The sequence below is a fragment of the Ovis aries genome, chromosome 3, assembly GCF_016772045.2.
Source record: "Ovis aries strain OAR_USU_Benz2616 breed Rambouillet chromosome 3, ARS-UI_Ramb_v3.0, whole genome shotgun sequence".
Taxonomy (NCBI): Eukaryota; Metazoa; Chordata; class Mammalia; order Artiodactyla; family Bovidae; genus Ovis; species Ovis aries.
In genome coordinates, this window is record NC_056056.1 from 183,809,183 (window position 1) to 183,836,635 (window position 27,453).

General features: G+C 40.7%; 1 pseudogene; it reads right to left on the bottom strand.

Moving 5' to 3' along the window:
• Window positions 1-16,166: 16,166 nt before the first annotated feature.
• Window positions 16,167-16,962, bottom strand: LOC114113658 (programmed cell death protein 6-like; annotated as a pseudogene).
• Window positions 16,963-27,453: the final 10,491 nt, after the last annotated feature.

The window sequence follows — 27,453 nt, forward strand, 5'->3', positions numbered from 1 at the left end:
TATTTCTTCTTTAGATCTACTATTGATTAATTTTTCATCAACACCAACTGAGTTAGATATATAAACACAAAAATTTAGCCACTCCCTATGAGCTGCTCATCACTGAATTCTCCTGTGTGTATGGTATGTGTTGCATATGTAAACTTGGGTTTTTTTTACCTGTTAAGCTGTCTTTTGTGAGTTTAATAATTTACAGATCCCAGACAGTGAACATAAGAAGGTAAAGAAATGCTTTACCTTCCCTACACTAAGTATCAGTGTTCTCATCTGTAAAATAATGATGATGATAATAACAATGTATTGAGAAGATTTAATGAGATAGAAAGTAAAGTGCTTGGCATAGTTCCTGACATATCTGAACAGTGTGATTATCGTTACTGAAACTATGGAGTTAGTGTTGGTATTAATAAGACACAAAACTGGAAGATGAAGATCAAGTTTTCAGTGAAGAATGACAGGATCAGATTTGAGTTTTAGAAAACAGTTTTAAACTGTGGGTATCAAACAAAGAGGTTGGACTGAAGGAGACATCAGTAGAAGAACCTGGTGGTAACCCAAGGAAGAATTAATGAAGGCATGGGAAGAAATGGACACATCTGAGCGTGACTCAGCAAAAGCCATTGGCAGGACTTGGAGACCAATTAAATATGCTTGCTTAACCATGTGCATGTGTGTGCGTAGTCACTTGGTGGTGTACAACTTTGTGACCCCATGGACTGCACTCCGCCAGACTTCTCTGTCAGTGGGATTCTCCAGAAAAGATACTTAAGTGGGTTGCCATTCCCTTCTCCAGGGGATCTTCCCAACCCTCGGATCAGACCCAGGCCTCCCTCATTGCAGGCAGATTCTTTACCATCTGAGCCACTATGGTTAAGCTAGCTATGCTTAACCATAATGATAGACAATCCAAGGACAAGATGTCATTTTTTTCTTTATCAGCTTGACCTGGGCTCTTAATCACCATGCTATCTGACCTCATTCTTCCCTGCTTGAAATCCTGTCTGACTTTCCAAGCAGTAAATATCAGAGCCAAATTGCTGATCACAGCTTCCTAAGCTCTTAGTAATCAGTCCCTGCTTACCCATCTTTTCTTTAGAAAACCCTTTCTCTCCTACAGTTTGTTTTCTTGTAGCAAGCCCTTGTTCTCTCACTTCATGCCTTGCTTCCAACAAAGTTACTGGGCCCACCACACATACATCCCCTCCTCACTGTCCCTAACCACCTCCTCATTTTTCAGAATGCAGCTCAGAGTTAAAGCCCTCAGAAACCATCTGCAACACACACACTGATCTTGACATTTCATTAGCTTCCTATGGGCATGTCCAGCAAGAATACCATGCAAACTATCATCGTCTGGCTCCTCTACTGGACTTAGAGGTAGACCATTTCATTCCTCTTTTATCTTCTGCCACAGTTAAGACACTCAATAAATGCAGTTAAGTGAAAGAAAAACCAAATAAAGGAGGAAATTAACAAATATGACATGTCAGTATCTCATTTCCAAATTTTATTTTTAACAGCTTTTTTGAGGTAGAACTGACATACAATAAATTTCACAAATTTCAAGTGTACATTTTGATGTGTTGCTATGAAATTTTCCCCAAAATTAAGAGACTGAACATCTTCAGTGCCCTCTGTTATCCCTCCCTCTTGCCCTTCCCTATATCCTCTCTATCCCCAGGTAGACTCTGATCTGCTTTCTGTCAGTATAGATTAGTTTGCATTTTCTAGATATTTATATAAATGCAGTTTTACAGTATGTACTCTTTTTTTTGGTCTTTTTTTTCCACTCATCATAATTATTTTGAGATTCATCTATGCTATTTCATGCATCAGTTATTCATTCCTTTTCACTGCAAAGTAATTTTCCATTGCATGTATGTATTGTTGTTGCTGTGTTGTTCAGTTGCTAAGTTGTATTCAACTCTTTTCAACCCCATGGACTACAGCACACCGAGCTTCCCTGTCCTTGACTATTTCCCAGAGTTTGCTCAGACTCATGTCCATTGAGTCAGTGATGCCATTCAACCATCTCATCCTCTGTCTCCCCTTTATCCTCCTGCCTTCAATCTTTCCCAACATCAGGGTCTTTTCCAATGAGTCAGTTATTCCCATCAGGTGGCCAAAGTATTGGAGCTTCAGCTTCAGCATCCATCCTTCTAATGAAGATTCAGGGTTGATTTCCTTTAGGATTGACTAAATTCAAGGAATTCTCAAGAGTCTTCTCCAGCACAATTCAAAGCATCAATACTTCAGTGCTCAGCATTCTTTATGGTCCAACTCTCATATCTTACATGACTACTGGAAAAGCCAGTATGTATGTATTATATGTGTTTATTCCTTTATCTGTTGATGAATATCTGGGGGGTTTTGTTTGTTTACTATTACAAACAAAACTGCTGCTAACTCTTGTGCACTAGTCTTTGTATGTGCTCAATCACTTCAGTCATGTCTGACTTCATGCAACCCCATAGAATCCATGGGATTCTCCAGGCAAGAATACTGGAGTGGGTTGCCATTTCCTTCTCCAGGGGATCTTCCTGACCCAGGGATTGAACTTGCATCTCTTACATCTTCTGCACTGGCAGCCAGGTTCTTTACCACTAGCATCACCTTCAGAGCCCCAAGTCTTTTATAGACATATGCTCTTTTTTTCACTGGGCAAATACTTAGGAGTGAAATGGCTAAGTCACATGGTGGTGTGATTAACTGCAAACCTTTTCCAAAAGGGTTGTCATTTTACATTTCAATCATTCAGTGAATGAAAACCCCAGTCTTTCAAAGAGATGAGAAAAATAATTTCGTTTTTCTGGGTTGCTTCAGTTCAGTCACTCAGTCATATCCGACTCTTCGTGACCGCATGGACTGCAGCACTCCAGGCCTCCCTGTCCATCACCAATTCCCGGAGTTTACTCAAACTCATGTCCATTGAGTCAGTGATACCATCCAACCATCTCATCCTCTGTCATCCCCTTCTCCTCTTGCCTTCAATCTTTCCCAGCATCAGGGTCTTTTCAAATGAGTCAGCTCTTCACATCAGGTAGCCAAAGTGTTGCTACCTATTCGTTTTACAATATGAAAACACGACTCACACCTAGAGTCTGAACATTTAGAAAAAACTTGAGTTGATAATACCCACAGTAAGTTCCTGCTTTGCTTTCTGCAGGGCACCTTTTAAAATAACAACTTAGGGGAAAGCCTGATGAAAGTTAGCAACCTCTGCCCAACCACCTTGAGTAACAGGTGCTTGCTACCCTGCTCTCCACTTCCTGTTTACCTAGCTCTCCTTTCCTATAGCTCAGTGTACCCCCCTTGCTTTTGGGATCTGTAATAATAAATCTTGTGATTCTGCTTCCTTTGTGTGTGTATATTGAAACTACATCTTCACTTAACATGACCCATGGGCTTCACTTCCCCAAAGTGGGAGCTTATTTGCTGAGGGAGTTACATGCTGACCCTGAGTGACTTTTGCCCCTTCATTATTCAGGTCATAATCTGCATATTCTTATATATGTGCATGTGTGCTTAGTCACTCACTCATGTCCAACTCTTTGTGACCCAATGGACTGCAGCCCACGAGGCTCCTCTGTCCATGGGGATTCTCCAGGCAAGAATACTGCAGTGGGTTGCCATGCCCTCCTCCAGGGAATCTTCCCAACCCAGGGATCAAGCCTAGGTATCACTCATTGCAGGTGGATTCTTTACTGACTGAGCCATCACAGAAGCCCATTCTTATACATACATATAATTTATTTTTAGCTGCACTTGGCCTTTGTTGCTGCATGGACTTTTCTCTATTTGCTGCAAGTGGGCACTATTCTCCAGTTTCGGGGCACAGGCTTCTCATAGTAGTGGCTTCTCTTCTTGCAGAGTACGGGCTCTAGGGCAAACAGGCTCAGTAGTTGTGGCTCCCAGGCAATAGTGTACATACTTAATAATTGTGGTGCACAGACACAGTTGCTCTGTAGCGTGTGAAATCTTCCTGGACCAGGGACAGAACCTGTGTCTCCTATATTGGCACCAGATTCTTTACTACTGGGCCAACAGGGAAGCCCTCTACATATACTTAACTCAGTACACAAGCTCTGGCTTCTCAACACATTCCACATCCTCATCCACACTTCTTTCTTTCTGATTATAGACGTCCTAGGAGGCATGAAGTGCTAGTTCATCATGGTTTTAATTTGCATTTCCTCAAAGACTAACAATGTCTCAGCATCCAAATTGTTGCTTTATTTTTCTGATCTTTCACAATTTGGGCACATTAAAAATAGGCATTTTTTATCTATGTTTTTCCTCAGTGCTGGAAGAATAGTTCAATAAAGCTGGTGGAATTATCTGGAATTATGAGAGAAAAATAACCTTTTTTAGAGAATTTATTTATAAATATAACACAATTGGCAGATGTTTATAAATACTAATTCTAAATAAATTTGTAAGTATAGTTATTTTAAAATTATTTTTTTATTTATTTATTTTTGGCTGCATTTGATCTTTGTTGCTGTGCGTAGGCTTTCTCTAGTTGTTGTGAGGTGGGGTTTGCAGTGCACAGGCTTCTCATTGCTGTGGCTTCTCTTGTTGTGTAGCACAGGCTCTTGAGTGCAGGCTCATTATTTAGTTATTCCCCAGTGTGTGGGATCTTCCCTGACCAGGGATCAAAGCTGTGTCTCCTGTATTGGCAGGTAGATTCTTAACCACTGGACCATCAGGTAAATGCTTGTAAATATATTTCTAATAAAATATTTACTTCAATCAGCCTTGAGATGTGAACAACAGATAAATTGTACTCAGGAAAGTGTGATTTGCCTCTGCCATCCCAGAATGTGTTTCTTGGCATACTTTTAAATGAAGTTTGAGGTTTTGGATTTTCCAGAGCTTTGGCTTCCTCTTTTCTCCCTCAAACTGCCCTTGCAAAAAGTCCAGAGCACCATGTCATTTTTAGGCTTCCTTTTCTCAGTTCCTTATCTGCATTTGCAGTCTTCAGTCACTTGGCAAGCTTTTATTTTATTTTATTTTATTTATTTATTTATTTTTGGCTGCACCTCACAGTGCATGAGATCTTATTTCCTTGATCAGGGATCAAACCCACACCCCTTGCAGTAGAGGCACAGAGTCTTAACCACTGGACCACCAGGGCAATCTCTAGACAAACTTTGAACACCTGTCACTAAATCTTGCCTAAAAATCCTGACATCTGGCCCTTTAAGACCAGTCTGTTATAAAAAAAAAGATTGTGGGCCCACAGAGATGTGAAATCCTCAACCAACTAAATCCATAGTGCCATCTGGTGGTAATTTAGGTGTCTCTGAGCAAAAATGGTAAAAACTTAAAAATGATACACAAGATTCTCACCCACAATTTGACCACACACTGGTATATGTGTTTAGTTGTAAGATGCAGCAGAAATACTTGTCACTGATTAAAGTGAAGGCCTAAAATTTATGAAAGAATTGGTATCACTCATGATTCTATCTCTGTCTCACACAAACACACGCACACACACTCCACAACTAATCCATCAGGAAATCCGTAGGTTTCACCTTCAAAATTTACTAGAATCTGAGCTCTCTTCACCACCTGCAGTGCTTCCCTCCAGTACAGCCACTGGCAGGTGATTATTGTGATGGTCTCTGAACCAACCCCTAGATTTCTGCCCTTCTTCTCCCGGTGGTCTATAACAAAAAAGCTAAAGTGATCCTTTGAGAAGGAAGTGAAGTTATCAGCACTTCACTGGAGCCCTCTGACAATGCCCTATTGTTCCTTCCTGGTATATCCAGCCCAGCTCCTTCTCTGACTTCCACTCCGACTGCTTTCCCCCGTTTTGATGACCTTTCATACACACTCGACCAACTTCTACTGTTTTGTTTTTTGTTTGGCCGTGGTGTGTGGCTTGTGAAATCTTTTTTTTAAATTACTTTTTAAATGTGTTTGTGGCTATCCTGAGTCTTCGTTGCTGTATGAGCTCCTCTTGAGTTGCAGCGCGCTGGCCTCTCATTACAGTAACTTCTCTTGTTGCAGAGCATGGGCTCCAGGGCACGTGGGCTTCAGTAGCTGTGGCTCCCCTACTCTAAAGCACAGGCTCCGCTGATGTGGCACAGGGGCTTAGCTCCTCCACGGCAGGTGGGATCTTCCCAGATTGAACCCATGTCTCCTGCATTGGCAGGCAGAGTCCTTACTACTGAGCCACCAAGGAAGCCCGGCTTGTAAGATCTTAGTTCCCCAACCAGGGATTGAACCCCGTCCCTTGGCAGTGAAAGCGTGTAATCCTAACCACTGGATGGTCAGGGAGTTCCTTCAACAATTGCTTAAGTGTTTTGTTTTGGTTTTGGCTATGCTGGGTGTTCATTGCTGCAGGCGGGCTTTTTTCTGGTTGTGGTGTGCGGACTTCTCTTTCCTATGGCTTCTCTTGTAGCACAGCATGCGCTCTAGAGCTCTCAGGCTTCAGTAGTTGTGTCATGCGGGCTCTAGAGCAAGGGCTCAATAGTCGCGGCACATGGGCTTTGTTGCCCCAAAGCATGTGGAATCTTCCCAGACCAGGGATCGAACCTGTGTTCCCTGCATTGGCAAGCGAATTCTTAACCACTGGACCACCAGGGAAGTCTAGATTAACTTTACCTGTTCTAGAGTTTTACATAAATGAAATTACACAGTTTTTTGTATCTGGGCTTCTTTTGCTCAGCATAATGTTTCTGAGATTCAGCTACACTGTTGTTTGTATTGTTGATCCTTCACTCCTCTTTCTTGTTCAGTAGCATTCCACTATGTGAACATACTTCAGTTTGTTTCTTTTTCCGATTATTGACAATTGTATCATTTCCAGTTTGAGGCCATTATTAATAAAGTATCTATGAATATTCTTCTAGAATTCTTCTTGTGGGCATATGTTTTCATTTCTCTTGGGTAAATATCTAGAAGGGGAATTACTGGACTATAGGATAGGTATATGTTTAACTTTATAAGAAACTACCAAATAGTTTTCCAAAATGGTTATGACATTTTAAGATTCTCACCAGCTGTAAGAGGTCTACATCATGGACTGTGGCCCATTTCAATTTTAGCCATTCTACTGGCAGTACGGTAGTATTTCATTGTGGTTTTTAACTTGTGTTTTTCTGTAACTGAATTTCCACATGCTTATTGAAGGCTGGGATTTTGTCCATTTTATTTATTGCTTTATTATCTGACCATTAGTGCAAGCAGAGAAGGCAATGGCACCCCACTCCAGTACCCTTGCCTGGAAAATCCCATGGATGGAGAAGCCTAGTGGGCTACAGTCCATGGGGTCACCAAAAGTCGGACACGACTGAGTGACTTCAGTTTCAATTTTCACTTTCATGCATTGGAGGAGGAAATGGCACCCACTCCAATGTTCTTGCCTGGAGAATCCCAGGGACGGGGAAGCCTGGTGGGCTGCTGTCTCTGGGGTCGCACAGAGTCGGACACGACTGAAGCAACTTAGCAGCAGCAACAGTAGCAGCATTAGTGCAAGGTGGAACTCACATTAGGAGATAAATAAATATCTACCACAGTGCTTTAGTTCCCTAAAAGGTTGTTTAAATTTAAAAAAATTATTTTATGCCTATGGTGGTGGGAAATGTGAGAACTATTAATAAAATTTAGGTAACTGAAAGGGCTTCCCCCATGGCTCAGTGGTGAAGAATTCACCTGCAATGTAGGAGATGTAGGAGACCTGGGCTTGATCCCTGGGTTGAGAAAGATCCCCTGGAGGAGGGCATGGCAACCCACTCTAGTATTCTGTCCTGGAGAATCTCATGAACAGAAGAGCCTAGTGGGCTACAGCCCAATGAGTCACAAAGCGTTGGACATGACTGAAGCAGCTGAGCACACACACACAACTGATTGAAAATTATCCTTGGATTTTTAACTGATATGCTCAGAATTCTTAAAGTGTTGTTCTTCAGTTGCTAAGTCATGCCCTACACTCTGCAACCCCATGGACTACAGCATGCCAGGATTACCTGTCCTTCACTGTCTCCCAGAGTTTGCTCAGATTCATGTCCACTGAATAGATGATGCCATCAAACCATCTCATCCTCTGCCATCCCTTCTCCTTTTACTTTCAATCTTCTCAGCATCAGGGTCTTTTCCAATGAGTCAGCTCTTGACATCAGGTGACCAAAGTATTGGAGCTTCAGCTTTAGTATCAGCCCTTCCAATGCATATTCAGGGATGATTTCCTTTAGGATTGGCTGGTTTGATCTTGCTGTCCAAGGGACTCTCCAGAGTCTTCTCCAGCATCACAGTTAGAAAGCATCAATTCTTCAGCGCTCAGTCTTCTTTTTGGTCCAACTCTCGTATCTGTACATGATTACTGGAAAAACCGTAGCTTTGATTATCCTGACCTTTGTTGGTAAAGTGATGTCTTTGTTTTTTAATATGCTGTCTAGGTTTGTCATAGCTTTCCTTCCAAGGAGCAAGTGTCTTTTAATTTCATAGCTGCAGTCATCATCGGCAGTATTTTGGAGCTCAAGAAAGTAAAATCTGTCTCTGCTTCCACTGCTTCCCCTTCTACTTGCCATGAAGTGATGGGACCGGATGCCTCAATCGGCGTTAATATAGAATTGTAAGCCAGATTATTTTTTAAGATTTGAGGAAAGTCCTTTAACCAATAGTATTCCATCTATAGCTTGTTTTTACTATGTTTTCATTGATTACATTTTAAACTTCTCAAAATCCAACTATAAAAATGGATTATAGCCAAAAAAATAGTATCACTAAATCATTAATTCATAATGTTGTAATCAATAATGTAACCTTGAAATGATTAAAATATGCTTTGCTATACTTAGAGCTTTTGAAGAAAGTAATCCTTTTTTAAATTTTTTTAAATTTTATCTTTAATTGGAGGATAATTACTTTACAATATATGATGGTTTCTGCCATACATCAACCTGAATGAGCCTCAGGTATACATATGTCCCCTCCCTCTTAAACCTCCCTCACAACTCCCTCCCCAGCCCACCCCTCTAGGTTGTCATGGAGCACCGGTTTTGGGTTCCCTGTGTCATTCAGCAAATTCCTATTGGCTATCTAATTTACATATGATAATATATTTGTTTCATTGCTACTCTTTCAAATAATCCCACCTTCTCTCTCCCCCACTGTGTCCAAAAATCTGTTCTCTATGTCTGCATCTCTATTGCTGCCCTATAGAAAGGTTCATTAGTACCATCTTTCTAGATTCCATGTATATGCATTAATATATGATATTTGTCTTTCTCTTTCTGACTTACTTCATTTTGTATAATAGACTTTATATTTGTCCACTTCATTAGAACCTTTTTGAATTCCTTTTAATAGCTGAGTAATATTCCATTGTGTGTATGTACCACTACTTCTTTATCCATTCATCTGTCGATGGACATCTAAGTTTCTTCCATGTCCCGGCTATTGTAAATAGTTCTGCAATGAACACTTGGGTACATGTGTCTTTTTCAGTTATGATTTCCTCAGAGTGTTTGCCCAGTAGTGGGATTTCTGGCTCATATAGTAGCTTTATTCCTAGTTTTTTTATAAGGACTATCCATACTGTTCTCCATAGTGGGTGTACCAATTTGCATTCCCAACAACCGTGGAAGAGGTTTCCCTTTTCTCCACATCCTCGTCAGCATTTATTATTTGTAGACTTTTTGATGATGGCCATTCTGACCAGTGTGAGATGATACCTCATTGTAATTTTGACTTGCATATCTCTAATAATGATTGATGTTGAGTATCTTTTCGTATGTTTATTAACCATCTGTATGGAGAAATGTCTCATCCTTAGAGAAATGTCTGCTTAAATCTTCTGCCCACTTTTTGATAGGGTTGTTTGTTTTTCTGGTATTGACCTGAACAAACTGGTTGTATATTATAGGGGTGTTTCTTTTGCTATTATTTCCTCCAATTCTGAGGGCTGTCTCTTTTTTATTTATTTATTTTTAATTGAAGAATAATTGCTTTACAGTATTTGCGGGTTTCTGCCAAACATCAACATGAATCAGCAATAGGTATACATATGTCCTCTCCCTGAAGGCTGTCTTTTATTCTTATTTATTGTTTCCTTTGCTGTGCATAAACTTTTAAGTTTAATTAGATCCATTTGTTTATTTTTGTTTTTATTTCCATTACTTGAGGAGGTGGGTCAGAGAGGATCAAGCAATAGTTTATGCCAAAGAGTGTTCTATGTTTCCCTCTAAGAGTTTTATAGTTCTTGGTCTTACATTTACATCTTTAGTTCATTTTGAAATTTTTCTGTGTATGGTATTAGTATGTCCTTTTCATCCTAGGGGACTGAAATGCAAAAGTAGGAGTCAAGGGATATGTAGGGTAACAAGCAAGTTTGGCATTGGAGTGAAAAATGAAGCAGGGCAAAGGCTAACAGAGTTTTGCCAAGAGAACATGCTGGTCAGTCAGAGCAAACATCCTCTTCCAACAACCCAAGAGACAACTCTACACAGGGACAAGAGTTCAGTTCAGTTCAGTCACTCAGTTGTGTCCGACTCTTTGCAACACCATGAATCGCAGCACATCAGGCCTCCCTGTCCATCACGAACTCCCGGACTTCACTCAGACTCATGTCCATCAAGTCAGTGATGCCATCCAGCCATCTCATCCTTTGTCGTCCCCTTCTCCTCCTGCCCCCAATCCCTCCCAGCATCACAGTCTTTCCCAATGAGTCAACTCTTTGAATGAGGTGGCCTAAGTACTGGTGTTTCAGCTTTAGCATCATTCCTTCCAAAGAAATCCCAGGGCTGATCTCCTTCAGAATGGACTGGTTGGATCTCCTTGCAGTCCAAGGGACTCTCAAGAGTCTTCTCCAACACCACAGTTCAAAAGCATCAATTCTTCAGCGCTCAGCCTTCTTCACAGTCCAACTCTCACATCCATACATGACCACTGGAAAAACCATAGCCTTGACTAGACTGACCTTAGTTGGCAAAGTAATGTCTCTGCTTTTGAATATGCTATCTAGGTTGGTCATAACTTTCCTTTCAAGGAGTAAGCATCTTTTAATTTCATGGCAGCAAACACCATCTGAAGTGATTTGGAAGCCCAGAAATAAAGTCTGACCCTGTTTCCACTGTTTCCCCATCTATTTGCCATGAAGTGATGGGATCAGATGCCATGATCTTCGTTTTCTGAATGGTGAGCTTTAAGCCAACTTTTTCACTTTCTTCTTTCACTTTCATCAAGAGGCTTTTTAGTTCCTCTTCACTTTCTGCCATAAGGTGGTGTCATCTGCATATCTGAGGTTATTGATATTTCTCCCGGCAATCTTGATTCCAGATTGTGCTTCTTCCAGTCCAGCGATTCTCATGATGCACTATGCACATAAGTTAAATAAGCAGGGTGACAATATACAGCCTTGATGTACTCCTTTTCCTATTTGGAACCAGTCTGTTGTTCTATGTCCAGTTCTAACAGTTGCTTCCTGACCTGCATACAGATTTCTCGAGAGACAGGTCAGGTGGTCTGGTATTCCCATTGCTTTCAGAATTTTCCACAGTTTATTGTGATCTACACAGTCAAAGGGTTTGGCATAGTCAATAAAGCAGAAATAGATGTTTTTCTAGAACTCTCTTGCTTTTTCCATGATCCAGCGGATGTTGGCAATTTGATCTCTGGTTCCTCTGCCTTTTCTAAAACCAGCTTGAACATCAGGAAGTTCACGGTTCATGTATTGCTGAAGCCTGGCTTGGAGAATTTTGAGCATTGCTTTACTAGCATGTGAGATGAGTGCAATTGTGCAGTAGTTTAAGCATTTTTTGGCATTGCCTTTCTTTGGGATTGCAGTGAAAACTGACCTTTTCCAGTCTTGTGGCCACTGGTGAGTTTTCCAAATTTGCTGGCATCTTGAGTGCAGCACTTTCACAGCATCATCTTTCAGGATTTGAAACAGCTCAACTGGAATTCCATCACCTCCACTAGCTTTGTTGGTAGCAAAGCTTTCCAAGGCCCACTTGACTTCACATTCCAGGATGTCTGGCTCTAGGTGAGTGATCACACCATCATGATTATCTGGGCCATGAAGATTTTTTTTTTTTTGTACAGTTCTTCTGTGTATTCTTGCCACCTCTTCTTAATATCTTCTGCTTCTGTTAGGTCCAGACCATTTCTGTCCTTTATCGAGCCCATCTTTGCGTGAAATGTTCCCTTGGTATCTCTAATTTTCTCTTAGAGATCTCTAGTCTTTCCCATTCTGTTCTTTTCCTCTGATTCTTTAATTGATTGCTGAAGAAGGCTTTCTTTCTCTTCTTGCTATTCTCTGGAACTCTGCATTCAGAAGCTTATATCTTTCCTTTTCTCCTTTGCTTTTTGCTTCTCTTCTTTTCACAGCTATTTGTAAGGCCTTCCCAGACAGCCATTTTGCTTTTTTGCATTTCTTTTCCATGGGGATGGTCTTGATCCCTGTCTCCTGTACAATGTCACGAACCTCATTCCATAGTTCATCAGGCACTCTATCTATCAGATATAGGCCCTTAAATCTATTTCTCTCTTCCACTGTATAATCATAAGGGATTTGATTTAGGTCATACCTGAATGGTCTAGCGTTTTTCCCTACTTTCTTCAATTTGAGTCTGAATTTGGTAATAAGAAGTTAATGAACTGAGCCACAGTCAGCTCCTGGTCTTGTTTTTGTTGACTGTATAGAGCTTCTCCATCTTTGGCTGCAAAGAATATAATCAATATGATTTTGGTGTTGACCATCTGGTGATGTCCATGTGTAGAGTCTTCTCTTGTGTTGTTGGAAGAGGGTGTTTGCTATAACCAGTGCATTTTCTTGGCAAAACTCTATTTTCTTTGCCCTGCTTCATTCCACATTCCAAGGCCAAATTTGCCTGTTACTCCAGGTGTTTCTTGACTTCCTACTTTTGCATTCCAGTCCCCTATAATGAAAAGGACATCTTTTTTGAGTGTTAGTTCTAAAAGGTCTTGTAGGTCTGCATAGAACCGTTCAACTTCAACTTCTTCAGCATTACTGGTTGAGGCATAGACTTGGATAACTGTGATATTGAATGGTTTGCCTTGCAGATGAACAGAGATCATTCTGTCATTTTTGAGACTGCATCCAAGTACTGCATTTCAGACTCTTTTGTTGACCATGATGGCTACTCCATTTCTTCTGAGGGATTCCTGCCCACAGTAGTAGATATAATGGTCATCTGAGTTAAATTCACCCATTCCAGTCCATTTTAGTTCGCTGATTCCTAGGATGTCAACGTTCATCCTTGCCATCTCTTGTTTGACCACTTCCAATTTGCCTTGATTCATGGACCTGACATTCCAGGTTCCTATGCAATATTGCTCTTTACAGCATCAGACCTTGCTTCTATCACCTGTCACATCCACAGCTGGGTACTGTTTTTGCTGTGGCTTCATCCCTTCATTCTTTCTGGAGTTATTTCTCCACTGACCTCCAGTAGCATACTGGACACCTACTGACCTGAGGAGTTCCTCTTTCAGTATCCTATCATTTTGCCTTTTCATACTGTTCATGGGATTCTCAAGGCAAGAATACTGAAGTGGTTTGCCATTCCCTTCTCCAGTGGACCACATTCTGTCAGACCTCTCCACCATGACCCGCCCATCTTGGGTTGCCACGTGGGCATGACTTGGTTTCATTGGGTTAGACAAGGCTGTGGTCCTAGTGATAGTAAATACCAAAATCAGATTGATCATATTCTTTGAAGCTGAAGATGGAGAAGCTCTATACAGTCAGCAAAAGCAAGACTGGGAGCCGACTGTGGCTCTGATCATTAATTCCTTATTGCAAAATTCAGACTTAAATTGAAGTAGGGAAAACCACTAGATCATTCAGGTATGACCTAAATCAAATCCCTTATTATTATACAGTGGAAGTGGAAAATAGATTAAAGGGATTCGATCTGATAGAGTGCCTGAAGAACTATGGGCAGAGGTTTGTAACACTGGACTAAAGGCCGTGATCAAAACCATTCCCAAGAAAAATAAATGCAAAAAGGAAAATGGTTGTTTGAGGAGGACTTACAAATAACTGAGAAAACAAGAGAAGGAAAAGGCAAAGGAGAAAATGAAAGATATATCCATTTGAATGCAGAGTTCCAAAGAATAGCAAGGAGAGATGAGAAAGCCATTCTCAGTGATCAGTGCAAAGAAATAGAGGAAAACAATAGAATGGGAAAGGCTAGAGATCTCTTCAAGAAAATTAGAGATACCAAGGGAATATTTCATGCAAAGATGGGCTCAATAAAGGACAGAATGGTATGGACCTAACAGAAAAGAAGGTATTAAGAAGAGGTGGCAAGAATACACAGAAGAACTATATAAAAAAATCTTAATGACCCAAGAAACCACAATGGTGTGATCACTCACCTAGAGCCAGACATCCTGGAGTATGAAGTCAAGTGGGCCTTAGGAAGCAATTCTAGGAACAAAGCTAGTGGAGGTGATGAAATTCCAGTTGAGCTATTTCAAATCCTGAAAGATGATGCTGTGAAAGTGCTGCACTCAATATGCCAGCAAATTTGGAAAACTCAGCAGTGGCCAAAGGACTGGAATAAATCAGTTTTTGTTGTAATCCCAAAGAAAGGTAATACCAAAGAATGTTCAAACTACTGCACAATTGTACTCATCTCACACACTAGCAAAGCAATGCTCAAAATTTTCCAAGCCAGGCTTCAACAGTACTTGAACCATGAACTTCCAGATGTTCAAGCTGGATTTAGAAAAGTCAGAGGAACCAGAGATCAAACTGCCAACATCCACTGGACCATCAAAAAAGCAAGAGAATTCCAGAAAAACATCTACTTCTTCTTTATTGACTACACCAAAACCTATGACTGTGTGGATCAAAACAAACTGTGGAAAATTCTTAAAGAGATCGGAATACCAGACCACCTGACCTGCCTCCTGAGAAACCTGTATGCAGGTCAAGAAGCAACCGTTAGAACTGGACATGGAACAACAGACTGGTTCCAAATTGGGAAAGGAGTACATCAAAGGCTGTATATCGTCACCTTGCTTACTTAACTTATACGCAGAGTACATCATTCGAAATGCTGGGCTGGATGAATCACAAGCTGGAATCAAGACTGCTGGGAGAAATATCAATAACCTCAGATATGCAGATGACACCACCTTATGGCAGAAAGTGAAGAGGAACTAAAAAGCCTCTTGATGAAAGTGAAAGAAGAAAGTGAAAAAGTTGGCTTAAAGCTCACCATTCAGAAAACGAAGATCATGGCATCTGATCCCATCACTTCATGGCAAATAGATGGGGAAACAGTGGAAACAGGGTCAGACTTTATTTCTGGGCTTCCAAATCACTTCAGATGGTGTTTGCTGCCATGAAATTAAAAGATGCTTACTCCTTGAAAGGAAAGTTATGACCAACCTAGATAGCATATTCAAAAGCAGAGACATTACTTTGCCAACTAAGGTCAGTCTAGTCAAGGCTATGGTTTTTCCAGTGGTCATGTATGGATGTGAGAGTTGGACTGTGAAGAAGGCTGAGCGCTGAAGAATTGATGCTTTTGAACTGTGGTGTTGGAGAAGACTCTTGAGAGTCCCTTGGACTGCAAGGAGATCCAACCAGTCCATTCTGAAGGAGATCAGCCCTGGGTGTTCTTTGGAAGGAATGATGCTAAAGCTGAAACTCCAATACTTTGGCCACCTCATGCGAAGAGTTGGCTCATTGGGAAAGACTGTGATGCTGGGGGGGATTGGGGGCAGGAGGAGAAGGGGACGACAGAGGATGAAATGGCTGGATGGCATCACCGACTCGATGTAGATGAGTTTTCGTAAACTCCGAGAGTTGGTGATGGACAGGGTGGCCTGGCGTGCTGCAATTCATGGGGTCACAAAGAGTCGGACACAACTGAGTGACTGAACTAGAATGGACCTGCCCAGTTTTCCCAGCACCACTTCTTTTTTTTCTTGTTGGCACAAGGATACATGTGCTTTATTGCTTACGCTGCATGTTCAAGTGAATACAGTAAACCCCCTTTAAAAAGTAAGGCACGTGAGTGGCCTTCTGTGCAAGTTCCATATTATTTAAAGTTCCTATTGGCTAATGAAGTATTTCCACTCCAGAACTACAGCTATCTGAAAAAGCACATAAGTTTTTTGCAAGCAGAATACCTGAAACATTATTATATGTTACCTCATGGCAGAATTAAACAGCCTCGTATCAAATGTCTTTATCTAAGGAAAGATATAACTATTGTTACAACTGGGAAACGTTAACCAGCTTATCCACATATATACAGTTGGGTCCCCAAATAGTAGTTATACAAAATCTAAAGAAAGAGCAGTGTCTAACTGCACTGGTGCTTGTTTCATTAGAGGTAAGAGATTTGGCATTTTCAGTCTTTTTTTCCGTAAGTCATGCTGGTATTTGCAGAAAGGCAGGGTCATACGATGCTGACGACCATGGACAGATACTGTTCATATGACACTTGGATCCAGCCATCCTGGTCTGTATCGTAGCGTCTGAATATATCTGTCAACCTCTGCAGCACGATGCAGCCCTGGATGAAGTCGTCGAAGGTGATCTGCCCCGGCCTTGTCGGTTGAACTTCCGAATGAGGATGTCGTGAAACTGATCAGAGAGCCGGTACCCGAAACCTGAGAGGGCTTGCTTGAGCTCGTTCTTGTCGATCATGCCTGAGTTGTCCTTGTCGTATGTGCGGAAGACGTTCTGCCAGTCCGTGATGTATTTCCAGACGCCAGTGAACTCACTGAAGTTCACACCGGCCTTGTTCTCTCTGTCAAACATGAATATGATCGATCGGACAGTCACTGGGTTAAACGGAGTCCAGGTGCCATTGGACAGTGCTTGCTGAAGCTTATTGTCAGATATCACACCGCTCCTGTCCTTATCAACCCTCTGGTAGACGTTCCACAGGAAGCTCTGGTCTGGCAGCATGGTGCCCGCGGCAGGGCGGTTGCCAGGCCCGGGCAGTACGGGTAGGCGGCCATGGGCCGAGGCGCAGCAGGGTTGAGGTGCAGCTGAGGGGCCCCCAGCACCACTTCTTGAAAAGACTGTCTTTTTTCCATTGTACATTTTTGCCTACTTTGTCAAAGATAAATTGCCCAAATGTGGGTGGATTTGTCTCCAGGCTTTCTATTTTGTTCCCTTTTTCTATGTTTCTATTTTTGTGCCTGGAGAAGGCAATGGCACCCCACTCCAGTACTCTTGCCTGGAAAATCCTATGGACTGAGGAGCCTGGTAGGCTGCAGTTCATGGGGTCAGGAAGAGTCGGACACGACTGAGTGACTTCACTTTCACTTTTCACTTTCACACATTGGAGAAGGAAATGGCAACTCACTCCAGTTTTCTTGCCTGGAGAATCCCAGGGATGGGGGAGCCTGGTGGGCTGCCGTCTATGGGGTCGCACAGAGTTGGACAGGACTGAAGCAACTTAGCAGCAGCAACAGCATTTTTGTGCCAGTACCATACTGTCTTGATGACTGTAGCTTTACAGTAAAGCCTGAAGTCAGGGAGGTTGATTCTTCCAGCTCCATTCTTCCTTCTCAAGATTGCTTTGGCTATTCAGGGTCTTTTGTGTTTCCATACAAATTGTGGAATTATTTGTTCTACTTCTTTGAAAAATACCATTGGTAGTTTGATAGGGATTGCACTGAATCTATAGACTGCTTTGAGCAGTATAGTCATTTTCACAATATTGATTCTTCCAATCCAAGAACAATTTATATCTCTCCATCTGTTAATTAATTTCTTTCATAAGCATCTTACAGTTTTCTGCAAACAGGTCTTTTGTCTCTTTAGATAAGTTACTCCTAAGTATTTTATTCATTTTGCTGCAATGGTGAATGGGATTGTTTCCTTAATTTCTCTTTCTAATTTTTCATTGTTAGTGTATAGGAATACAAAGGAGTTCTGTGTATTGATTTTAGATCCTGTGACTTTACTATTTTCATTGGTTAGCACTAGTAATTTTCTGGTGGAATCTTTAGGGTTTCTATATAGAGAAGCATATCATGTGCAAACAGTATGAGTTTTACTTCTTTTCCAATCTGGATTACTTTTATTTCTTTTTCTTCCCTGATTACTGTGGCTAAGACTTCCAAAATTATGTTGAATGATAGTGGCAAGAGTGGGCACCCTTGCCTTGTTCCTACTCTTAAGTGAAATGCTTTCAATTTCCTTACCATTGAGAATAATGTTAGCTGTGGGTTTGTTGTGCTGTGCATGCTAAGTTGCTTCAGTTGTGTCTGACTCTTTTCTGACTCTGATCCTAAGGACTGTAGCCTGCCAGGCTCCTCTGTTCATGGGATTCTCCAGGCAAGAATATTGGACTGGGTTGCCATTTCCTCCTCCAGGGCATCTTCCCGACCCAGGGATCGAAACCACATCTCTTATATCTCCTGTATTGGTACGTGGGTTCTTTACCACTAGTGCCACCTGGGAAGCGTGGGTTTGTTGTATATGGCCTTTATTATGTCGAGGTATGTTCTTTCTATACCTACTCTCTGGAGAGTTTTTATAATAAATGGGTATTGAATTTTATCAAAAGCTTTTCTGAATCTATTGAGATGATCATATGGTATTTATCTTTCAATTTGTTGATATGGTGTCACATTGATTGACTTGTGTATATTGAAGAATCCTTGCATCCCTAGGATAAAGCCCATTTGATCATGATGTGTGACCTTTTTAATGTGTTGTTGGATTCTGTTTGCTAGAATTTTGTTGAGGATTTCTGCATCTGTGTTCATCAGTGATATTGGCCTATAATTTTGTGTGTGGGTGGTATCTTTGTCTGGTTTGGTATCAGGGTAATGGTGATCTTGTAGAATGAGTTTGGGAGTTTTCCTTCCTCTGCAATTTTCTGAAAGAGTTTAAACACAAAATGTGTTAGCTAGTGTCTAAACTTTTGGTAAAAATAGCCTGTGAAGCCACCTGGCCTTGAGCTTTTGTTTGTTGGAAGATTTTTTATTATAGTTTTGATTTCCATGTTTGTGGTTGTTCTGTTCATGTTTTCTATTTCTTCCTGGTTCAGTTTTGGAAGGTTTTACTTTTCTAAGGATCTGTCCATTTCTTCCAGATTGCCCATTTTATTGGCATAGAGTTGCTCATAGTACTCTCTTATGATCCTTCGTATTTCTGTGTTGTTTGCTGTGTCTCCTTTTTCATTTCTATTTTTATTGATCTGAGTCTTTTATTTTTGATGAATTTGTCAACTTTGTTTATTTTCTCAAAGAATCAACTTTTAGTTTTGTTCATCTTTGTTATTGCCTCCTTCCTTTTTTTTTTTTTTTCATTTATTTCTAATCTGATCCTTACAATTTCATCCATTCTATCAATTTTGGTGGGGTTTTTTGTTCTTTTTTTCTAGTTGCTTTAGTCGTAAGCTTAGGTTGTTTATTTGATGTCTGTTGTTTCAAGGTAGGTTTGCATTGCTATAAAATTCCCTCTTAGCATTGCTTTTACTGCAACCTATAGGTTTTGAATTGTCGTGTTTTTATCATCATTTGTTTCTAGGCATAATTTGATTTCCTGTTTGATTTATTCAGTGATCTGTTGGTTAGTAAGAACCATAGCTTCCATGTTTTTGTGTTTTTTATAGTTTTTTTTTTCTTCTGTAGTTGATGTCTAATCTTGCAGCATCATGGTCAGAGAAGATGCTTGAAATTATTTCAGTTTTTAAAAACTTGCCAAGGCTTAATTTGTGGCCCAAGATGTGATCTATTCTGGTTCCATGTGCACTTGAGAGAAAAACATGAAATCTATTGTTTTTGGATGAAATGCCATGTAGATCTCAATCAGGTCCAACTGGTCCAATGTATCATTCAAAGCCTATGTTTTCCTGCTAATTTTCAGTGTGGATGATCTGTCCATTGCTGTGAGTGGGGTATTAAAGTCTCCCACTATTGTTGTGTTATTGTCAATTTCCCCTTTAATAGGCATTAGCATTGGCTTTTGGAGAAGGCAATGGCACCCCACTCCAGTACTCTTGCCTGGAAAATCCCATGGACAGAGGAGCCTGGTAGGCTGCAGTCCATGGGGTCGCTAGGAGTCGGACATGACTGAGCGACTTCACTTTCACTTTTCACTTTCATGCATTGGAGAAGGAAATGGCAACTCACTCCGGTGTTCTTGCCTGGAGAATCCCAGGGACCGAGGAGCCTGGTGGGCTGCTGTCTCTGGGGTCGCACAGAGTCGGACACGACTGAAGCAATTTAGCAGCAGCAGCATCTGCCTCAGTTTCTGTTAAGTGAGCACAGATGTGGGCATAGATCAGTGGATTGTGGTGGGAAAAGAAAATGTAGGTTAGTTTTGTATAGGTGTGGGTCTCTTCCTGGTGGTAGTTTCATGTTAACTTCTGAATTAGCTTTTCCAGGGTTTGATAAACTCTATTTCTTCATCTCCACCATAATCAGACTTTCGGATAATGATTTTGAAAGGACTGTAGGCATCTCCCAGGCATTTGAAAAATTTTAATTATTATCTATGGAGGAAAAAGTGAACTGCAGAATCTAAACATTTTTTTTTTAGAATATCTGGCATGAGAAATCTCAAGAGGAGCAGTCAATTTAGGGGAAAGAGTAGAAATGTTTTATGGGACTTTAGCAAGCAGAGTGTATCAAAGTTCAGATTGTTCTGAGAATAGAGAAAAATCATTCTTGAGGATTAGCAGCCATATCTTTAGTAATCTGCAGTTTGCATGCAGTGCTGGGAAAGAACAGATATAAGTCCTGGGCCCAAAGGTTGGGCAGAAGAACTGTTGGGACAAACACCTACCAGGTTCTCAGTGGAAAGTTTCTAGTCTTTCTTTTCTAGTCTTGCAGTCCCTCGTTTTGGTTGATGGGGATACTGAGTCTCATATCTAGGTCTTACTACATCTTGCTTGTTCAATTCACTAGATCTATGTTGCCCCTGAAGACTTGGTGAAACACAGACATTCAGGATTCCCATGACTTTTGCCTTTGTAACTCCAGTCACCTGATGAATGAGTGGTTGCCTAGAGGAGAAAATAGTAAATGACTGTCAACTGTCATGAACTGCCCATTTACATCTCCCCACCACCACCACCCAAATTCAGATTTGAAACCATAATCCCCAGTGTGATGGGACCTTTGGGAAGTGATTATGTCATATGGATAGGGCAATCATGATGGAATTAGTGCCCTTATAAGAAGAGGCAGGAGAGAGCTTGTTCTTTCTGCTCAGCCCTATGTGAAGATGTAGCTAGAAGATGGCTGTGTGGAAATGGGAAAAGGGTCCTCATCAAGGGCCCATAGAGAATCTATAGAGAAATAAGACTCTATATTAATGTGTTTCTGTAACACTCTCTTTGCTCATCCTTCTCATTTTCCCAAAGTAACAAACATCAAGGGAAGAAACTTTAAGAATTTCATTTTAGCAATAAGAGCTTTAAATTAACACAGAGAGAAGAGATAGCCAAGCAAAAGAGAAGAAAGAGACAAAGAAGAGTGTGGCAGTCACTGACTTCAGGTACACCAGGATCCTGATTCCCAGGTCTTGGGTAGAAGATATCCACAGCTATCCACCTGCTGTATAGTCTGAGGCTCTTGGGAAAATGGTTTCCTTCATGATGCTTCTGTTTCTGATAAATTTCCTCCCAGTGATGCTCAAGACAGTCTTACACTGTTATGATTTTCAATAAGCCAAACTCTCTTGGATGAAGGTCATGCAGAGGTTTACCTTTTAGAAAAGTTGCTGAACCCATTTTATAAACTGGGAAATTCTGCATTCACCCTCACCTTTTGCAATATTGGGCTGTATAAGAGCAGCCTCAAGGGTAAGGGTGAGATCCACAGATACTAAAGAGTTCAGTGAGTAGCTTACATGGGGATTGTCTATGAATTCTTTTTGGAGTGACCCTAAAGGCCAGGAGAGCCTTTGACTGCAGTAACTGGAGTTCCTTTGGTAGTTTAATAAATTACCATTTATTCAATTTTTTCTGAGAACTAATGGTGATAAGGCAGCAAAGCTTATGCGTGACGGAGCCCTAGAGAGTTCCTTAACTATTTCAGTGAATTGTGTTCCTCCATCACTAGACAAATTAGGTGGATTTTCTCCAAGTGGGAACATAAGAACTAAAAAAATTTTACTACCATCAGAGCAGTTGCTTTACAAGAGAAGGCTTCTACCCAACCAGAAAACAGAGACAGAGTAGTAAGAACACATATAGAATTCCATGAGAATGAAGCTGAGTTAAATCCATCTGTAGAAGTTTAAAGGACATAAAGGGTTTTGGCTCACTTAAATGTTCCTTCTTTAAAAGGTTTCCTAGGAATATGGTTTGGATGGATGGATTGTATTCCAGAGATATCCTCTGAAATCTTATGGAAGATTTCCTAAAAGCTTATAAAAGACTGTGATATCATAAGATATATATATTTGGTCGTTGTTCCTGGTACAGGTTGTACCTTCACCCTATCTGACAAAATTTGGGTTAACAGTGAGACAACTATATTACCTAGTGATAGAAACAGCTCACTAATCTTATAACCCTTTCCTATATGAATCAGAGTGAACTGAAGGGAGATTCCTGCTAGACTGGTTTTGCTGCCTGCAGACTACACCACCAGTGTAGCCAAACCCAATGTCCTTCCAAAGGTGGAAAAGTTTGGGTATAAGTAGAGAGGAGGAATAGCAGTATAGGAATGAATAAATGAGTTGTTAAATAAGGGAATCCCAATATTACATTAATACTCAAAAGAGATTCAGAGCAAGAGATGACATTGTCTCTTAGCTCAATTTATCAGATGCCTGAAAGGATGAAGCCAGGTACTGCTGGCAGTGCTCCTGCTTTTAGAACCTGACAAGATGAAATGGAAGTTTGCAAACCTGAGTTACTTTCCCTGGAGAAATTTTTCCTTGGAGACATTTTTGTACAGTAAGGATTCCAGTCCAGAATAATTATTAATGACTGAGTCAGTTCTAGTCGTGTGCCACATCTCTTAAATGTTAGGATCCTCAGACCTGTGGCATATTTAAAAATATGTATTTGATCTTTGTCCCCAGTTCCTGGCACAAAGCTTCTAAAACCCTTGGAATTTCCTGTTATAGGAACATCTTTTATTACTCATAACAAGCCTTTTTCAACCAACCCTGAGTTTAAGTTGATTAACTGACTCTTGGTAAACCTTTAGACAGCTTCAGGATGAGGGCTGCTCATCAGAGGAACAAGTCTTATGACTGGAGGGCTGGAACATTCAACCCCACTCCCAGAACTCAGGGGAGCAGAGACAGACTGGAGATGGAGCTAATTACCAATAGCCAATAATTTAATTGATCTTGTCTACCTAATGGAACCTCCATAAAAGCCCCTAAATGAAGGGGTTTCAGAGAACTTCTGGGTTGGGAGACACATCTAGATTGTGGAAGGATTGTACTCCTGGAGAGGGCATGAAAGCTCTGCCCTCCTTCCCTCTTCAGTACCTTCTACTATATATTTTTCCATTTGACTGTTCCTCAGTTGTAACTATTGCTGTGCTGTGCTCAGTTGTGTATGACCCTTTGCGACCCCATGGACTGTAGCCCATCAGGCTTCTCTGTCCATGGGATTTTTCAGTCAAGAATACTGAAGTGGGGTGCCATTTCCTCCTCCAGGGAAACTTTCCAATCCAGGGATAGATTGCACATCTCCTGCACTGGCAGGCAAATTATTTACCACTGAGCCACCTGGGAATCCCGATAAGGTAAATCACTTTCTTGAGTTCTGTGGGTTGTAGTGATTTACTGAAACTGAAAAAGGGGTTGTGGGAAGCTCTGACTTTGTAGTCAAGTTGGACAGAAGTGTTGGTAACCTGAGGACTTGATCCTGGTGACTGGTGTTTGCAGCGAGGGCAGTCTTGTGGGAATGAGCCCTTGGACCTGTGGAATTTGATGCTAACTACAAATGGATGGTGTCAGAATATCCCAAGATTCATCTGTCACTGATTCTTATTTCATTCCATTGGAATTAGAGAGCACACTTTGTACGATTTCAATACTTTTGATATCATTGAGACTCACTGATATCATTTTTCACCCAGCATATCGTCCATCCTGGAGAACTTTCCATGTGTACTCGAGAAGGATATATATTCTACTGTTATTGTCTGTAGTGTCTATTGCTGTTAAGTAGCTAAGTCTATCCAACTCTTTGTGACCCCATGAACTGCAGCACACTGGGCCTCCCTGTCCTTCACTGTCTCCCATAGTTTGCTCAAGCTCATGTCCATTGAGTTTGTGATGCCATCCCACCATCTCATCCTCTGCCAGCCTCTTCTCCTTTTGCCCTCAGTCTTTCTCAACATCAGGGTGTTTTCCAGAGAGTCAGTTCTTTGCATCAGGTGGCCAAAATATTGGTGCTTCAGCTTCAGTACCAGTCCTTCCAATGAATATTCAGGGTTTGATTTCCTTTAGGATTGACTTGTTTGATCTCCTTGCTGTCCAAGGAACTTTTAAGAGTCTTCTCCACCACCACAGTTTGAAAGCATCAATTCCTTGGTGCTCAGCCTTCTTTATGCTCCAACTCTCACATCTATATATGACTACTGGAAAAACCATAGCCTTAACTATACGGACCTTTATTGGCAAAGTGACATCTCTGCTTTTGGATACATTGTCTAATCTGTCATAGCTTTTCTTCCAAAGAGCAACTTTTTCTTTTTTTTTTAATTGGAGGCTAATTACTTTACAATATTGTAGTGGTTTTCACCATACATCAACATGAATCAGCCATGGGTGTACATGTGTCCCCTCATCATGAACCCCCCTCCGTCCTCCCTCCCCACCCCATCCTTCTGGTTGTCCCAGAGCACTGGCTTTGAGTGCCATGCTTCATGCATCAGATTTGCACTGGTCATCTGTTTTACATATGGCAAAATACATGTTTCAATGCTATTCTCTCAAATCATCCCACCCTTGCCTTCTCCCACAGAGTCCAAATGTCTGTTCTTTATGTCAGAGTCTCTTTTGCTGTCATGCATATACGGTCATTGTTACTGTCTTTCTAAATTCCATATATATGCATTGTGTGAGTATGAGTGTGTGAAGTCTCTCAGTCATGTCCGGCTCTTTGCAACCCCATAGACTGTAGCCTACCAGGCTTCTCCATCCATGGGATTCTCCATGCAAGAATACTGGAGTAGGTTACCATTTCCTTCTCCAGGGGATCTTCCCAACCCAGGGATCGAACCCGGGTCTCCCACACTGAAGGCAGACGTTTAACCTCTGAGCCACCAGGGAAGTCATATATGCATTAACATACTGTATTGGTGTTTCTATTTCTGACTTACTTCACTCTGTGTAATAGGCTCCAGTTTCATCCACCTCATTAAAACTTACTCAAAAGTGTTCTTTTTTATAGCTGAGTAATATTCCATTGGGTTTATGTACCAAACTTTTTTATCCATTCATCTGCCAATGGACATCTAGGTCGCTTCCATGTCCTAGCTGTTGTAAACAGAGCTGCAATAAACACTGGGATACATGTGTCTCTTTCAATTCTGGTTTTCTCAGCATGTATGCTCAGCAATGGGGATGCTGGGTCATATGGCAGTTCTATTTCCAGGTTTTTAAGGAATCTCCACACTGTTCTCAAAAGTGTCTGTACTAGTTTGCATTCCCACCAACAGCGTAAGAGTGTTCCCTTTTCTCCACACCCTTTCCAGCATATATTGTTTATAGACATTTTGATGGCAGCCATTCTGAACTACACGAGATAGTACCTCATTGTGGTTTTGATTTGCATTTCTCTGATAATGAGTGATGTTGAGCATCTTTTCATGTGTTTGTTAGCCATCTGTTTGTCTTCTTCGGAGAAATGCCTGTTTAGTTCTTTAACCCACTTTTTGATTGGGTCATTTATTTTTCTGGTATGGAGCTGCATGAGCTCCTTGTATATTTTGGAGATTAATTCTTTGTCAGTTATTTCATCTGTTATTATTTTCTCCCGTTCTGTAGGGTGCTATTCTTTTCACCTTACTTATAGTTTCCTTTACTGTGTAAAAGCTTTTAAGTTTAATTAGGTCCCATTTGTTTATTTTTGTTTTTATTTCCATTACTCTGGGAGGTGGATCATAGAGGATCTTGCTGTGATTTATGTCAGAGTGTGTTCTGCCTATGTTTTCCTCTAAGAGTTTTATAGTTTCTGCTCTTACATTTAGATCTTTAGTCCATTTTGAGTTTATTTTTGTGTATGGTGTTAGAAAGTGTTCTAGTTTCATTCTTTTACAAGTGGTTGACCAGTTTTCCCAGCATCACTTGATAAAGAGATTGTTTTTTCTCCATTGTATATTTTTTTCCTTCTTTGTCAAAGATAAGGTGCCCATAGGTGCATGAATTTATCTCTGGGCTTTGTATTTTGTTCCATTGATCTATATTTCTGTCTTTGTGCAAGGGCCATGCTGTCTTGTTGCCTGTACCTTTGTAGTATAGTCTGAAGTCAGGAAGGTTGATTCCTCCAGTTCCATTCTTCTTTCTCAAAATTGCTTTGGCTATTCGAGGTTTTTTGTATTTCCAAACAAATTGTGAAATTATTTGCTCTATTTCTGTGAAAAATACTGTTGGTAGCTTGATAGGGATTTCATTGAATCTATAGATTGCTACTCATTTTCACTATATTGATTCTTCCAATCCATGAGCATGGTATATTTCTTCATCTAATGTGTCATCTTTGATTTCTTTCATCAGTGATTTATTCTTTTCTATATAGAGCTCTTTTGTTTCTTTAGGTAAATTTATTCCTAGGCATTTTATTCTTTTTGTTGCAAAGGTGAATGTGATTGTTTCCTTAATTTCTCTTTCTGTTTTCTCATTGTTAGTGAATAGGAATGCAAGAGATTTCTGTGCATTAATTTTATATCCCACAACTTTACTATATTCGTTGATTAGCTCTAGTAATTTTCCGGTGGTGTTTTTAGGGTTTTCTATGTAGAGGATCATGTCATCTGCAAACAGTGAGGGTTTTACTTCTTTTCCAGTCTGGATTCCTTTTATATCTTTTTCTTCTCTGATTGCTTTGGCTAGGAATTCGAAAACTATGTTGGATAGTGGTGGTGAGAGTGGGCACCCTTGTCTTGTTCCTGATTTTAGAGGAAATGTTTTCAATTTTTCACCATTAAGGATTGTTTGCTGTGGGTTTGTCATATATGACTTTAATTATGTTGAGGTATGTTCCTTCTATGCCTGCTTTCTGGAGAGTTTTGATTATAACTGGGTGTTGAATTTTCTCAAACGCTTTCTCTGCATCTATTGAGATAATCATATGGTTTTTATCTTTCAGTTTGTTAACATTGTGCATCACATTGATTGATTTGCAAATATTGAAGGATCCTTGCATCCCTGGGATAAAGCACACTTGGTCATGATGTATGATCTTTTTAATATGTTGTTGGAGTCTGTTTGCTAGAATTTTGTTGAGGATTTTTGCATTTATGTTCATCAGTGATGTTGCCCTGTAGTTTTCATTTTTTGTGGCATCTTTTTCT